This window comes from Chiloscyllium plagiosum, unplaced genomic scaffold (assembly GCF_037043375.1).
Source record: "Chiloscyllium plagiosum isolate Xiang-an unplaced genomic scaffold, Cpla_swu_hap1 HiC_scaffold_49, whole genome shotgun sequence".
Classification (NCBI taxonomy): Eukaryota; Metazoa; Chordata; class Chondrichthyes; order Orectolobiformes; family Hemiscylliidae; genus Chiloscyllium; species Chiloscyllium plagiosum.
Genome location: NW_028270187.1, coordinates 16,201,867 through 16,215,603, shown reverse-complemented (window position 1 = coordinate 16,215,603; position 13,737 = coordinate 16,201,867).

The window sequence follows — 13,737 nt, the reverse complement described above, 5'->3', positions numbered from 1 at the left end:
ATGGTTTCCTAAGCCACGGTCCACTGTTCCACCTCGACGATGTACGGCCCGAGACGCTGACTCTCCTGATCCTGCTTCTGCAGCTTGGCTGAGATCAGTTCCAGCCTGGTTCGGGTCTCCTCCATCGCTGAATCAATCTTCTCTCGCAGGCTCTGAACTCCAAGACCAGGCTCTACTCCACAGATAAGTCCCCTGGAGCGTTCGCAGAGGCCAACGTCACAGCCACGGGCGTATCCATTGCTGCTATGCTCTGCTGGTTGTGATCCTCATGGTCCTTTTCCCTTAGTCATTTTCCGTTACTCACTTAAAATGGCATAGAACAATACTGGGTATCAAAAACCTCCGATTTTACCACAATAGGGAAGAAACAGAGGGTGAATGCATCAATTTGTCTGGGTTATGGTGCAGAGTTCAGCAGGGCAGTCCTACTGGATCGCCGCCATCTTGGTTTGCACCGAATAATCTCTGTTCACAAACTATTTTTGAAATGGTTTGATGATGTTTCTTGTAGGGGGAGACAATGGAGAACTATTGGGTGTGATATAGTTTGATATTCAGGTGGATGTTAAAGAGTTCAGAAAGTGAACAGTAAATAAAATTGAACCAACATGGTTCAGGGGCGACTTTGGAAAATGAAAAGGTAAAAGTGAAGTTGGCCTTCAGTTAACGGAAATTGGAATATCGAAGTAAAGGTGTTCTGCACAGACTGCATGCAGCGTGGATAAGATTATACCTGTGTTCTGTACTGTTTCAAAGAATGAGAGGTGATCTCAGGGAAACTTAGAAAATTCACCCACAGCAGACTGATTCATACAGGAGCATGGAGAAGTGCAGCAGGCAAAGTTACGCAGAACCCAAGATGTTCGACAAAAACATCAAGCTAAACAGAATAATCAGAACCCATTTCGAAACCCAATGGGGTAATCAGTATGTGAAACCGGGGAACATTGATAGACTGTGACATGAGAGCTTCACATCTGTTTTATTTGGGAAAGGAAGATGCAGGTACAGAATTCAAGAAGATGGACTGGGAAACTCTTGAGCAGATTGATATAAGATGCAAGTTGGGATTAATGGTTTTGGATAATGTAATGTCCAGATGAGTTGTATCGCAGGAGACAAGAGAGGAAATGTCCTGACCTAAATGTTTTAGTCGAATCTGACCACACAAGGGATGTGCTGGAGGACAAAAAAACAGCTATGTGGTCCCAAGTCACTGGGAAGGTGGTAGCGATAGACCAGTGTCTGGTGGTGTACCACAGCGAGAAGTGCAGTGTATCTAATTGTTTGTGGTATTCATAAATGATGTAAATATGAATGTGGAGGGGGTGGTGGGGGGTGAGGGCTGAGCGTAATAAGCAATTTTGTGTTTGACACAAAGATTGGGCAGGTGGTTGGCAGTGAGGAGAAAGGCCTTATGTTAGGGGAAGATACAGGTGGAATGGGCAGATGGTCAGATCAATGGAAGATGGAATGGAACCCTGATAAATAGGATGTGATGCACTTTGGATCAAGGAACTAGAGAGGGGAGAATTCAATGAATAGCAGAACACTAGGGAGGTCAGAGAGTGCTTCTCCACACATTCCTGAATGTGACAGTGTAATAGCCAGTTAAGAAATCACACGGGACTGTCGGCATAGTGTTTATTCATCGAGGCGACATAATAGGAGTTAAACATGCCATTGGTTAGGCCATAGATAGAATACTGTGTGCAGTTCTGGCAGCCACATTACAGGAAGTGTTTTGGTTTCTCAGTAACATCAGAAGCGATTGGGGTCACCACAGAGTTGGAAGCTTCAGTGGATTTGTTTTCCCTCCTAGATTGGAGAACTGCATCTGAGAATTTGTGTCTGATCTTTCCTTTTTGCCAAGTACATGCTTATGGGATATTACTGTATCAGAACACTTAATTGTTGATCGAGTCTAGGCCAACGCCTTCAATTATTTTTGCTGTCTTCTATAACACGTGACTACTTCTCTTCTTGTATAATTCGTTGGCTGCACTAAATGGGCTATCTCTACACTTCTCCAATAATTTCATTGAGCTGAATGACTTCCTTATATTTCTGTGAAGCTAGCGTGAGGAGCTGAATAATCTCCTCCTTTTAACTGTGGAAATGTGCAGTGTCCAGTAACACTGTTACATAAATGTTACCGATACTTCCAACAGCACAAGCCTGAATGTTGTCGAGGTCTTGCTGCACATGGACACAAACTAGTTCAGGAGCTGAATGGGGACATTTTTCCTGAATATTTGTGTGACCTTCAGTGAACACTCCCACTTCTAATCTTTATGAAGCAGCTGAAGCTGTTTGTGCTGAGGAACTACCTTGAGGATCTTTTGCAGACATGTCCAGGACTGCATGGACTTTTTGTCCACAAACCACAATCATTGTGCTTTATACTTTAAACCATTCTAACCAGGAAAGTTTACAACTCATTCACATTAAGTGCAATCCTACTCAGGCTTCTTGAGAACATTCTTAGTTAAATGATGCCTTGATGTCAGGGCTGGTCACTCTTCCCTGAGCCCTTGTGTTCAAGTCTTTTGCTCATATCAATAGGTCACAGTGTGAGGGTAAGGAGTGCTTTTTGACCAATCAGAGTTGAGGGCTGTGAAGAACTGGACATGAAAGAGGATATTAGATCTTATGATCTTATTGTGGGTGAAGACATGCTTGCGGGGGGAGGGGGCATGTGGATGAATGACATATCCCTGTTTGTGGCATTCTCACATTCTATTATAGGAAAGAAGAGGGTGTTGTGTTCCTGGAAGCTCTGATATTGAATATTACCAGATTGTCTGGACCATCTCTGGCTGAGGTGTTGGGGCTGTATTCACAGTGAAACTGGGTCTACAACATGATCAACATATGAAGCACATGTTGCAGAGAGGGGAAGCTCAATAAAGAGAGATGAGCGACCTCTTTGATACCCAACCTGGGTTTTCCAATTACATTTTCCAAACCAGCCCAAATTGTATGTGACAGTTTTGAGGGGCTGAATGGTTTCCTGTGTTTCTGTGCACCAGGATGTCGCAGTATTAGCCTCTAACTGTTCCTGTCTAGCAGGTTTGAGGGACTGAATGGAACACAGAAACATGGGACTGAGTAGCAGGAGTGGGCCATTAGACACTTTGAGCCTTCTCCAACAGGCACTAAGATTGTGGCTGATCAGGTTATGGTCACAGCCCCTATTTCCTGACTGTATCCTGTATCCATGACTCACTTCTCTGCCAAATATTTAACTAACTCAGCTTTGAATCAATGTAAACAAAGAGGCATCTCAAACTTGTGGGGAAGAGAATTCCCACTTGAAATGCCTGTTTAGAATGTCTCCTCATCCCTCTTATAACAGTCATATAGCATGCAAATTTGTCCGCACTGACCAGACATCCCAATCTGATCGAGTCTGATTTGCCCGCATCTGGCTCATATTCCTCTAAACCTCCTTATTCAGATACCCATCAAGATGCCAGACTCCACATCTTCCTCTGGCAGATGATTCCATATGCACACTTCCCTCTGTATGAAAACATTGCCTCTAACTTCCATCTAAAATATATCCCCTCGCACCTTAAACCTATACCCTCTATTTTTAGTATCCCCTATTCTGGGAAATAGACCTTTTCTATTTACAAAATCAATGCCCCTTATGATTTTATAAACCTCTATAAGGTCAGCGCTAAGCCCGTAATTCTGCAGGGAAAACCGCTTTAGCCTATTCAGCCTCTGCTTATAGCTCAAACTCTCCAAACCTGGCAACATCCTTATAAATCCTTTCTGAACCCTTTCAAGTTTCACAGTAACCTTCGTACAGCAGGGAGACCAGAACTGCACACAGTATTCCAAAATGTGGCCTCACTGACATCCTGTACAGCTGTAACATGACATCCCAACTCCGAAACTCAATGCTCTGACCAATGAAGGCAAACATGCCAAACACCTTGTTCACTATCCTGTTCACTTTGAAGGAGCGTTGCAGCTACATCTCTCTCTCTCGTTGCTCGGCAACATCCTCGAATATATTTCCATTAAGTACCCCGATTTGCTTCCCAAAATGCAGCACTTCACATTTATCTGAATTAAACACCATCTGCCAATCGTCAGCCTATGAGCCCATTTGATCGAGGTCTCATTGGACTCTGAGATAATTTTCTTCATTACCCACAACACCAAAAATGTTGGTGTAATCTTCAAACCAGCTACCCTTACCACCTATGGTCACATCCACATCATTTATATAAATGACGAAAAGCAGTGGGCTCAGCATTGATCCTTGTGGCACACTACTGTTCACAGGCCTCCAGTCTGAAAAGCAATCCTCTACCAACCTCTGTCGCCTTCCTTCAATCTAATTTTTTATTCAATTTTCTTGGGTGCGCTGGTTCCCATGTGTCCTAACCTTACTAACTTGCCTAATATGCAGAATCTTGTCGAAGAACTTGCTCCAGTCTATATGGAAAGCATCTACAACACTGTCTTCATCAATCTGCTTTGTCACCTCTTTAACATACTCAGTCAAATTAGTGTGAGACCTTTTCTCATGCAAAAAGCCATGGTGACTATCCCCAATCAAACCTTGCCTTTGAACATGCATGCAATTGGCTATCCCTCAGAATCCCGTCCAACAACTCACCCACCACTGATGTCAGGCTCACCGGTCCAGATTTCCCTGGGTTGTTGAGTCACTGTTTTCTTTTCTACTGCCACTCCTCTATTGGTCACAGCAAATTATCGGTGTGACCAGTTTGATGATATGGCTTATAATATAGGTCTCACATTGGGTCAGGGCCTTCCTAGGAAGAAGTCATACAGATTTCCTTCTCTGTTAAAATAACAAATTCATGACTAAAACAAAGTTCCTCAAGCTATGATGTAAAGATGAACGACAAACAGTGTAGAAATTACAAAAATGTACATTGATATTTCTATTACTAAAAGTAATGAGGAGCACAAATATATGCAGACACACACAGATACATACATAGACAAACTCAAACACACACAGACATACACACACAGGCACACTCAAACACACACACAGACGTGCACACGCAGACACACTCAACATCACAGAAACACAAAAACACGGACACACAGACACACATGCACCTGCAAATACACACACTAACACAGACGAATGCACGTACCATAGTGCGTACAAAATTAGAGCAGTAAAAAGGCCATTTGGCCCATCCAGTCTACTGAACTATTGATCATGGCTGACATGTTTTTCAAGCCAGTTCTACTACTGTCTAACAACAAGCCTTGAGCCCATCTTTAATCATAACTTATCGACTTATATCCTAAAGACGCTAAGATGTGTGTGTGTGCGGCATGCGCATGCACGTGTGTATCTGTGTGTGTGTGTCTGTGTGTGTGTATGTCTCTTTGTGCGTCCGTGTGTGTCTGTGTGCATGTGTTGTCTTTGTGTGTGTGTCTGTGCGTGTGCATGTGTCTGTGTGTCTCTGTGTGCGTGTCTTTGTGTCTGTGTATGTGTGTGTCTCTCTGTGTGTGTCTGGGTGCGTGTGTAAGTGTGTGTGTGTGTGTGTCGTGTACGTGTCTGTGTATGTGTGTGTGTTTACCTAATAGCAGGAGACAGCATTATCGAGGACGGTTGTTTTTCAGACTGGAGGCCTATTGTTATGGACCACTCAAAATATTCTTGAGCAGGCAGCGCAGACTATAACTTTGTAATTTGTTTCAGTAAGTGCACAGTGTAAATTATCAGGTTTTAAAATAGACAAAAAATATTCACAAAACTACACAATGAAACACAAAGAACAGAATAAAGAACCCCTACAGAACTCAATCTATTCAAACTAGACTTAATTAGCTGTCCTGGAAGTACACAACCATCCCAATAAGCGAACCCCCCTTAAAAACAGTACAAATGGAACAAATGATTGCACGTTAAAGTTAGAAGGGCAGAAGGAGAGACAGAGAGAGAGAGAGAGAGCCTGTCCACACAACTAAACTACAAACTGGTTTTGGACTGAACTGCTCACCTCGAAAGCTGACCACTCCCCTTTCATTATACATTTAATCACAAAACCGTTTTATCTCTGTACCAAACCAGTCACCTTGGAGCCGGGAACTATTTACGACGCCTCTGAAAAAAAATCAAGGACACAGTATCTTTGAGAAAAGGAAGCTTTTAGAGAAAAGGCGCCAACTTTGTGACACTGTGCACAGTGGTGTTCCACAGGGACTTCTGCTCAATCCATTTTTGTTTTGACATTTAGACAAATGATTCAGATGAGAATTATAGAAGACGTGGTTAGAAAGATTGTGGATGAAACCAAGTTTGGCTATATAGTGGACAATGAAAATTACACAGGGACCTAGATCAAATTGCTTGATGAATCTAAAGAGTTGTACAGCACCGAGGCAAACACTTTTGACCAACTCGTCCATGCCAACCTGATTTCTGAAATTAATCGTGCCCTACTTGGGGTGGTGCAGTGGCTCAGTGCTTAGCAGTACTGCCTCCCATACCAGGGACCTGCGTTTGATTGCTAGCACAGCTGATTGACTGTGTGGAGTTTGCACATTCTCGCTGTGTCTGCGTGGGTTTCTCCCACAGTCCAAAATTGTGCAGGTTATGTTAATTGGCCATGTTAAGTTGCACATAATGTCAGGTGCATTAGTCGGGGTAAATTTGGTGAGATGGTTCTGGGTGGGTAACTCTTCAGAGAGTTGGTGTGGACTTGTGCTACACTGTAGTGAATCTAATCTATTTGCCAGCAATTGTAACATATCATTCTAAATCCTTCCTACCAATATATCCATCTGGGTGCATTTTAAATGTTGTAATTATACCTACCTCCACCACTTCTTCTGGCAGTTCATTATGTACACGCTCCACTTTCTGAGTGAAAACGTTGCCCCGACGTCACTTTAAAATCTTTCCCCTCTCACATTAAATCTATGCTTTCTAATTTTGGACTTCCAAGCATGGGGAAAAGATCTTGACTACTCACCCCCTGTCCATGCACTTCATGAATTTATAAACCTCTAGAAGGTGCAAATATGTCTCCCACGCAGCCTCTGTGGTTTCAGTCATCCGGTGCTTAAATTCTGAAATTCAATACTGACACCTCTTCCATCTCGATCAAACCACAATTTTAAAATAATTTTAGTCAACGCGTTCAGACATATTATCAAACACCTCTAGTTGGATGAGAACTTAGACCTATGGGGGCCAGAGGTAGGGACACTACCACCACTCCACAATAGCCCCAAACGTTGCAGCGTTATTCTCCTGTGTGTTCGTTCATCAGCCTGTTCTGACATGCTTCACCGGAATCCAGACAATCTGGTCTCGAGCGAGGGACACGACCAGACAAGTTCAGGAATTGGAATAGAATCCAGAGCTCTGCCTCAGAGGCAGGGATACTACAGACTACACAAAATCTAAACCATGCCCAAATTTTTAACTTTAAATGCCAGCTTCCAGATCGGTATGGATTTACTGAATTGCCCAGTCAAAATAATAACGTTGTTAAAAAATGCAAGGTACTTGCCTCAACAGTAGGATGTCGAGTTTATGTGCTCTGCCTTCGAGATAAACTATGAACATCTTTAAATACTTGTCTATTATTTCCAGTTTAAATGGCTATTATCTGTACTCTGCAATATGAGGAATGAAATCCTGCAGACAGACTCTGCCCTATGAAGGATCTCGAATAGATATCAACACTGAACACCAGAGACAAAGACAGAGCATATACTTTCTGGCCTGAAACACCGATCACTGTTTCCCACCTCTAACGTGTGACTGTCCTCTTCCTAAAACCACCAAATGGTACAAGGTAACTGATAATGTTCCAGCCTTTCTTCCCCAGTATTATCACTCACTGTGCTAAAGAATTGCTGATGGAGTTTAATGTTGATAAATGCAAGGTATTGTACTTTGGTAAAACAAACTAAAAAAAACATATACAATTAAATGTTGAGCCATTGGTAGTGTTGTAGAACAGAGCAACCGAGGGTTTCAGGCATAATTGCTTGAAGTTTGCTTCATATGTAGACAGGATGGTTATGAAGGTGTTTCACTTGATGTTCTTCATTATGTAGACATAGTCATAGAGATGTACTGAACGGAAACGGACCCTCTGGTATAACTTGTCCATGTCGACCAGATACCCTAACATAATGTTGTCAATTTTGCCAACACCTGCCCATATCCGTCTGAACCCTTCCTATTTATATATACTCATCCAGTTTTTTAAATACTTTATTTTTACCAGCCTCTGGCAACTCATTCCATACACATACCACCCTCTAAGCATAAAAATTGCCACTGTGGTCCCTTTTAAATCTTTCCCCTCGCATCTTAAACCTATGCCCTCTAATTGTGGACTCGCTTACCCCGGGGAAAAGACATTGTCTATTTACCCTATGCATGCCTCTCATGATTTTATAAACCTCTATAATTCACCTCTCAGCCCCTAATGAATCAGAGAAAACAGCCTCAGCCTATTCCGGCTCTCCCTTGAGCTCAAATCTTCCAGCCCTGGCAACATCTTTGTCATTTTTTTCTGAAACTTTCCAAGTTTCACAACATCTTTCCGAGAGGAATGAGACCAGAATTGTACGCAATATTGCAAAAGTGGCCTAACCAATGTCCTGCACGGCCGCAACATGACCTCCCGACTCTTGTACTCAGTGGTTTGAACAATAAAGGAATGCATATGAAACACCTACTTCACTATCCTATCGACCTGCAACTCTACATTCATGGAAATATGACCCTGTACTCCAAGGTCTCTTTATTCAGCAACACTGTCCAGGACTTTATCATATATAAGTCATGTTCTGATTTGCTTTATCAAGATGTAGCAACTCGCATTTATCTAAATATATCTCCATCTGCCACTCCTCAGTCCATTGGCCCATCTGAACAAGATTCCATTTTACTCTGTGGTAACGTTCTTAACTGTTTACTACACCTCGAATTTTGATGCCATCTGCAAATTTGCTAGCTATATCTCCTATGTTCTCATCCAAATCATTTATATAAATGATGAATAGCAGTGAACTGTCCTTTGAGTACAGGTGTTGGGACGGTATTTTCAGGTTGCACAGGACCTTCATGTGGCATGTCCTGGAGGACTTTGTGCAGTTCTGGTCGCCATGTTATATCGAGAATATTATCACGTTCGGGAGAGTTCAGAAGAAGTTTATCAGGATGTTGCTGGGAATGGAGTGTTTGCATATAAGGACAGGCTCAATAGACTCGGGCATTTTCTACTCGAGCGTAGGGGGCTGAGAATTAACCTTTTAGAGGTTCATAATATCATGAAGTATCGGTAATGTTGAATGGTAGGTAACTTTTCCCTCGAGTGGGGGATTGTTTTCAGATAAGAGGAGGGAGTTTGTTAAAAGACATGGCGTCATAGAGCTGTATAGCATAGAAACATACCCTTTGGTCCAACGTGTCCATGGCAACCAGACAGCCAAAATTATTCTCCTCCCATTTGCCAGCATTTGGTCAATTTCCATCTAAACCCTTCCCATTCATCGGTCCATACAGATGCCTGTTAAATGTTGCAATTGTGCCAGCATCAATACTTTCCTCTGGAGGCTCATTACACACGGACCATTCTCTACATGAAGATATTGCCCATTAGAGCCCTTTTTGTCTTTCCCATCCAACCTTAAACCTTTGGCATCTAGTTTTTGACTGCACTGCCCTATGGAAAAGAATTTGGCTATTCAATCTATCCGTTGCACCCATGATTTTACTAACCTCTAACATCAACCCTCCTCCTCTGATTCTCCAGTGAAAACAGGCTTAGCCTATTCAGCCTCTCCCTGTAACTCAAACCCTCCAATCATGGCAACCTCAGTGTAAACCCTTCTTGAACCCTTTCGAGTTTGACAACATGCTTCCTACAGAGCAGGGAGATCAGAATTGCATACACTATTCCAAACGTGGCCCAAACCAATGTCCTGTACAGTCGCAATCCAGTCTCCTAACGCATATACACAATGCACTTGACCAATAACATATCAAATACTTTCTTCACTGTCCTATCTACCTGCAAATCCACTTTCAAGGAAGTATAAATCTGTACTCTGAGATCATTTTGTTCAGCAACACTCCCCAGGATTTTACCAGTAAGTGTATAAGTCTTGCCCTGATATACCTTTCCAATATGCAGCATCTCACATTTATCTAAATTAAACTCTGTCTGCCACTCCTCGGTCCATTGGCCCACCTGATTAAGATCCCGTCGTAATCTGAAGTAACCTTCTTTGCTGGCCACTATACCTCCAATTTTGGTGTCATCTGCAAACGTACTAACTGTCCTATGTTCATATCGAAATCATTTATATAAGTGACGAAAAGTAGCGGACCCAGCACCGATCCCTGTGGCACTCCACTGGTCACAGGCCTCCAGTCTGCAAAACAGCCCTCCACCACCACCCTCTGTTCTCTACCTTTGTGCCAGTTCTGTATCCAACTGGGTAATTCTCCCTGTATTCCATGTGATCTAATCTTGCTAACCGGTCTCCATGGGGAGCTATGTCAAATGCCTAACTGAAGTCCATATAGATCAAATCAAGCGTTCTGCCATCATCAATCTTGTCCGTTACTTCTCAACAAAAACAAAATCAAATTAGTGAGACATGATTATCCACGCACACCCCCATTTCACGATGCATATAAAGGGCTTTTGTCCAGATCATGGATTTTGCTGTTCGTCAGATGCTGCCTGAGCTGCTGTTCTTTTCCAGTACCACTCTCATCTAGACTCTGATCTCCAGCATCTGCAGTCCTCACTTTTGCCTATCCCTAATCAGTCCTTGCCTTTCCAAATGCATTTAAATCCTGTCGCTCATGATTCCCTCCAACACCGTGCCCACCACTGATGTCAGGCTCCCCAATCTATAGTTCTTGGCTTTTTCTTTCCATTTTGTTTAATAGCAAAACTTTAGTCAAACTCATGACTTCCAGCATCTCACCTGGTGCTATTGATGATGACAACATCTCAGCAAGGGACCCAGCATCACTTCCGTAGCTTCCTACAAATTTATTGGGTCCACCTGATCAGGACCTGTGAGGTGATTCATGTTTTACACAGCATGTGGTTCGTGAAGGGAATGCACTTTCTGAGGAAGTGATGGATTGTGGGTGAAGTTATAACATTTAAAACGCATTTGGTTAAGTACAAGAATAAGAGAATATTTGGACAAATCTGAGCCAAGCGCAGGCAATGGGAATGATTTAGCTTGGGATTATGGTCAGCATCGACTGTATGGGCTGAAAAGCCTGTTTGCAAATACCCTGAATAACTCGATGAGTCTATGTGTGTTTGCATGTCCAAGTATGTGTCTGCATATTTCTGTTCGTGTTTGTCTATTCCTGTGTATCTCCATATGCCTCTATAAACCTCTGTGTGCATATCTATCTCTCTGTGCTTGTTACATGTGTTCCTGCATTAGTGTGTGGATCTCTGTCTCTATATCTCTGTGCAATGGGAACTCTTCTTGTTTTTGGTATGAATCACTGAAACTGGGGCAAAACCACTCTCCCTTCCTCCCCATTTCCCTCTTTTCTTTAAAGTGATACAAGCCCACACTCTGCTGGTCTGGTTTAGGTCTTTTCAATCCTTTGTCACATGTAAGGTTACTTCTAAGAGTAAAACATTAAAAATTCCAGGTTACAGGAAGTGCATTAAAATTAATCCCATCGCCTTGGAAAGTGGCTCACTCGGAATTGCTTGGATATAATTGCAATGGAAATATGCTTTAATGTGTACACTGTGTGCTGGAAATATTACCCAGTGACAAACCATTTCCACATTGAAGAAGGAGCGCAGACATTTCTCCACACGAACATGTTCCAATCTGCGGGCCTAAAGACAATGACAATCCTCTCCAAACCAACGTGGTGTGTGCGTGAGTGTGCGCGCGCGCGCGTGTGTGTGTGTGTGTGTTTGGTGGTGCAATCAAAATTCAGGTTGGATTGTGCTGCGAGCTGCTGCCCTCCCTATCTCCCTCTCAGACTGAATCTCTGATCGTTTACACACTTTAGCACCACGATTACAGTAGTGTAGGGGGTGGGGGATCGGGGTGGGGGTGCAACAGAGATTGACAACAACAGAAATCTCAGCAGCTCCGGAAGCATCTTTGGACAAAAATGAAAGTTGACGTTTTGGATCGAGTGACCCTTACTCAGAACTCATATCGGGGCATATTACATCACTTTAAACATCACAGAGACTGCCAGACCCGCCCCACACAGATACACACACGAATACAGACACATAGAGGCACTCACTATACATTGACAGTAATACAGACATGGAGAGTGTGTCAATATTTCACTCGCTCTGTTTGGTGTGTGTCAGTATTTTTGAGTGGAGTGTGACTGTAGGACAATTTCAATAGTTGCAGATACCAAACCTGAAAGAATTGTAAAGTTGTTGAGGATGGTGTGGAACTCCAACAGGAAAGTGAGATGTTGGTGTAGTATTCAGGAGTATAGCAGATGAGGATCAATGCAGCGCAGTGTGAGGTGATGGTCTTTAGTAGGAATGACATTGAAAGACAATATAAAACAGGTTGTACCGTGAAAAAAGAGGTGCAGGAACAAATGGCCAGGGTGTATATGAGAACAGGTTATTGAAGATGTCAGGACAAGTGGGGAAAGCAGTAAATCTCACAGATTAGTTTCAGAATCTGAGCTGTTTACAGGAGGAGGTGTAGAAGGGAGTCTCCGTGCTCCCTTCCTGGGATGTGATGGAGACGATGTGTTGCGAGCCCACCCTCTTGCCGAACGAGACCGTGGGGATTCCATTTGTACCAGCTCGACACAAAAGGGAGATGGCATCAGGGCCACGGCTTCTAAGTTGTGCCGGGGGGAAACGGAGGTGCCAGTGAGTTAAAAGTGAGAATTGCCCTTCACTGAACATTGCTCCTTACTCGGTTGCTGGGACGTTTCAGAATCTCCACTCGAGGCGTCCCAGTCCTCTCCGGCTCGTACCAGGGTCCTCCCAACATGGCAGGGGGAGGGGGGGGACGTGAGGGAACGGATATCGGGCACTCCACCACTCGGCTTGACCCTTACTGTCCTATTCCAGGCTGTTTCTCTTGGAATGGGAGAAAGGGAGGGACGGAGGGAGGGAGGGTGGGAGTGGGCACCTCTGCTGTTAGTGCTGGTGTAGGTGGGGGGAGATATGGTGAGGTATCTGGAGGGAGTCAGTCCACAGTGTTGTATCCATGCAATGTTATTAGTGTGTGTGTGTGTGTGGGGGGGGGGGGGGGGGATATAATGGGGAGAGAGAGAGAGAAGGAAGGTACTGCAAGCAGCAGTGAGAGTGTTAGAGCATGAACGTTGTTCTGGGTCGCTGCTGCAACAGATATACAGTGAGTGTGAAGGACCAGAGAGAATATGGTGACCCTTATCTTGACAGAGCGGGGAAGGTTATTGATGCTTGTGCTGTATTGTTAGACATTTCTTCAGACCGCAGATACTGCACTGAGCTGGTTGGGGAGCTCAGACCATACCAGGTGTGTCTGATAGTGTGAGCACCCTCTGGGAAGAGATTGGTCCCCCTCTGTACTAGCCCATCCACCAGGACCTCCGTGCCCCTGTCGACAAACTGTGGTGTAATTGCCCCTTATCTGCCATGATCGGGGTAAACTGTACAAACCAGCTCCGACGTCAAAAATGCTCAACTGTGTGCCCACTGGCCTTTTAAAGATGGCACCAGAGCCAGG